This window comes from Myotis lucifugus, unplaced genomic scaffold, assembly GCF_000147115.1.
Source record: "Myotis lucifugus unplaced genomic scaffold, Myoluc2.0 scaffold_23, whole genome shotgun sequence".
NCBI lineage: Eukaryota > Metazoa > Chordata > Mammalia > Chiroptera > Vespertilionidae > Myotis > Myotis lucifugus.
Genome location: NW_005871071.1, coordinates 231,793 through 236,031, shown reverse-complemented (window position 1 = coordinate 236,031; position 4,239 = coordinate 231,793).

Here is a 4,239-nt window from a genome sequence, read left to right as displayed (position 1 = left end):
TTTAAAGATTTTTAAAGATGAGGATTTGAAAAGCTTCCAATGTTTTTTTTGTTAAAAGGCTCTATCTTCCTCAACAAAATGACGACTATTTTCAGATCCGCACACCATAGGTAAGACAATGTGGTAGAAGTTGGGTATATGATAGCTACACAACAGTCAGCAAAGGGATAGCCTGCACTGGGGAAACTTCCGAGGAACCTGCGCGTTATTTCCTAAAGTTAGTGCGTGCAAGTCTTTCTCCGGGACTTGTGCAGGATAATGGAATTGTGGCACAGATTTGGGGGAATAGCAAGTGAAATGGTATGAAGATTGCAGAGAAAATGATCTTGAAATATAGCAAGAAGAAGAAACCAGTCTTTTCCCCTCTACTTTACTGTGGGACTATTTGGGTCAAGAAGTTGCTATGACAAAGATCTCTGTGCCAGGCCAAGACTGGCCAATTGAAACAGTTCTCAAAGAGTTTAAATAGATAGACTGTGTATGATGCCTATTTTTTCCTCTTTTCTTTTACTCTCTTAATGCCCTTACTTCTAAAATAACTCATCTGTTTTGCTTTATGACCAGCTTTAAACCCAGTTTAAGAATAATAGCCACACTAGAGCTGATAGGAAAGAGCATTGAAATACATTCTAATTATGCTAAAACTATTTAATTCTAAAAATTGTGTCTTAAGTTTTAAAAGTTTCACTTGGAGGATATTTCTAGAAAAGGCATATTGAACATAGATGGGAAAGTATAAAATATTTCTGATAGGTTATTCAGTATTATTCAACATTTAATTTCATGTTTGTTGCTGTACCACAAAGATGGTGTCATTCTTGGATTAAAATGTTGGATTTCTTGTTAATATGCTTAAAAATGTAACCAGTGATAACACCGTTAGCATTTTTTATTATAGATTATATTTTATTTCAATAAACTTTGATATTTAGAACAAATAGTCTTTCTGTGATGTATATTTATCTCATTAAGTTATTTTTTTTTAAAATCCTCACCCAATGATGTGTTTTTTATATTGACTTTTAGAGAGAGGAAGGGAGAGAGACAGAAACATTGATGTGAGAGAAACATGGATCAGTTGCCTCCCATAAGCACCCCAACTGAGGATCAAACCTACAACCTACATATATACCCTGACTGGGAATCAAACTCACAACCTTTTGTTGTACAGGACAGCGCTCCAACCAACTGAGCCACTCGGCCAGGGCTCATTAAGCTACTTCTTTTTTTTTTTTTTTTAAGCTACTTCTTATAAATGTAAGATGACTGGGGAAGTGGGGAATTGACTTATTGATTCAAATTTATGTTAGAATACTTGGACCAATTCTTGACAAAGACAGTTCCCCCACCCCAGGCAGTGAGTAATGAAACAATTAACTGTAGACCATATAGTTAATTACCTGATCCCAATGATAGATTTGTTTGTTATATCTGATACTTCTCTTGGAGGACTTAAGTTAGAAAGAGCTGAAAATGGATCAATTTCTCTTTATACCAAGCTAACCATAATGTAACCATTTTGTACAACAATTTAATGTCCAAACCAGCTAATACCTGATATTTCTCTGTGAAAGCTTTTGTAGACTCCCCAGCCCTCTAAGCAGAATTATTCATTCCATATAGTGTTTTACTGAACTCCCCCCATTTTAGCACTTAAGCTAGACTGTGAGCCTTTTAAGGACACAGATCACGTCTTATTCATCTTGGCACATTACATAATCATTAGTACTTTAAATAAACTCGAATATCTATTTATAGGAATGTTTAAAGAATATCTATATTATATAGTTACTAGAGGTCCGTGGGGTCCCTCCACCTGGCTGGTGATCAGGGCCAATCAGGACCATCTCGCCCAGTCCCGATCTGGGCCAGTGGCTGGGGAGGGACTGCGGGAGGACTCCAGGGCATGTCCAGCCCATCTCACCCAGTCCCCATCAGCCGGACCCCAGCAGCAAGCTAACCTACCAGTCGGAGCATCTACCCCCTGGTGGTCAGTGCACAACATAGCAACTGGTCGGTCGACTGCTGGGTCGGACACTTAACATATTATGCTTTTACTAGAGGCCCAGTGCACAAAAAATCGTGCACTAGAGTGGGGTTCCTTCAGGCCGGCCTGCCCTCTCTCACTTCCTGGGAGCCCTCAGGGGATGTCCTACTGATGGCTTAGGCCCATGGGGAACAGGCCTAAGTTGCAGTCTGGCCTCCCTCTGTGGGAGGTGACTGTGCCAATCAGGGGAAGGCGCTGCCCCCATCACCCCACCGCTGCTGCCGCTGCTGGCCACAGCAGCTGCCTGCCCTCAGCCCTCGCAGCCGCTGCGATTTTGTCCGGAAGGACGTCTAGCTGTCTGATCTAATTAGCATATTGTGCTTTTATTATTATAGAAATATATACATTGTAACTCATGGCGCGGAATGCTCGGCACACACTTTCCCTCCAGCCCCTGGTCTTGGAGACCTCATGTCCTTCCAAGGCTCTGCTCACCCTCTTCAGCTGCCACACAGAGTAAATTGCATCGTGTGTGTGGAAACCTTTGCAGGCTCCATGGGTGTGTCTTTACTTTGCTGCAGTTCTGATTACCCCGACATAAGGAGAGACACCCTCATTATCAGGTAACACCATCGGGGTAAGACCCCTGCTCAGCCTACTGCAGCGGTTTTGAATAGGCCATGGGTCGCCTTAGATGGTTTGGCTTAGTGCCGTGGTCAGCAAACTGCGGCTCGCAAGCCCCTTGAGTGTGGCTCTTCCTAAGCCTTAGGAGCACCCTAATTAAGTTAATAACAATGTACCTACCTATATAGTTTAAGTTTAAAAAATTTGGCTCTCAAAAGAAATTTCAATCGTTGTACTGTTGATATTTGGCTCTGTTGACTAATGAGTTTGCCGACCACTGGCTTAGTGGATAGAGCCACAGCCTGTGGACTGAAGGGTCCTGGGTTCGGTTCTGGTCAAGGGCACATTCCTGGGTTGCAGGCTCAATCCCTAGTAGTGGGCATGCGGGAGGCAGCAGATAGATTCTCTCTCATCATTGATGTTTCTATCTCTCCCTCCCTCTGCCTTCCTCTCTGAAATCAATAAAAATATATTAACAAAAAAATAAAATAAATTGGCCATGAATCAAATGTCGCTGCTCTCCATCCAGTCCCCCCACACCCTCTTTTTTCTTCGCACCCCCCCCCCACACACACACGTCTGTAAAACGGGGTCAGGATTTCTACTTCAACCAAGGGGACACTTCTGCACGGCCCTCCTTCCCCACCCATCTCTGTCCGCAGTCCTGTGGGCTCTCTCCCTCCCTCCCCTCCATCTAACTTGGTGGGCCCTGCTCTGCCCCCTCCTCCTGTGACCTCCTATCTGTAGCCTCTCCCTTTCCCCTCTGGGGGTGGAGCTCCCCAAAGGCTGTGCGGGGCGGGGCTGTGTGGGTGGGGCTGTGCTTGGCGAGCCCAGGTAGGGCCTTGGAGGAGAGCTGGGGTGACGGGTCACGGGGAGGAGGAGGGAGGGACGTGGAGCCTGTTCCGTGGAAGAGGCACCGGGTTACTCGGCTGCCCCCACCAGCAGCTTTTCTAGGCCCCTGCGCAGCTGTCACCATCCGCCCCTCGCTGCCTCCCACTTCCTTTCAAGTTTTGGACTTGGTTTCTCTGACTCAGCCCCGCCCCACTTTCTGCTGCGTCCCTGGGAGCCCTAGGCGCCCCTTGGGCCTCCGACAGGCACACCTAGCCCGTCCCGGTAATGGTGCTACCTACTCTCCTGGAGTAGTTAGTGAAACTTAACAAATAAAAAGAAGCAGCTCTGCCCTGACCGGTTTGGCTCAGTGGATAAAGCATCGGCCTGCGGACTGAAGGGTCCCAGGTTCGATTCTGGTCAAGGGCATGTACCTTGGTTGCGGGCACATCCCCAGTGGGGGGTGTGCAGGAGGCAGCTGATCTGATCGATGTTTCTCTCTCATCGATGTTTCTAACTCTCTGTCCTCCCTTCCTCTCTGTGGAAGATCAATAAAAGATATTTTTTTTAAAAAGCAGCTCTGAAGACTATAACTTGCGCACTGAGCATTCTCTCAGTCCTTCCCCTGAGGTTCTGATCAGGGGGTTGGGGCGCCTTCCCCTGTCAGGAACAGAGCAGGGCGGATAGAGAGGTTGTGGCCCCGCCCCCTGTCAAACACAGAGCCACAGGGCAATCAGGGGATCGGGGAGCTCCCCCCCTATCAGGCACAGAGCAGGGCCCGTGGGGGGGGGGGGGGGTGG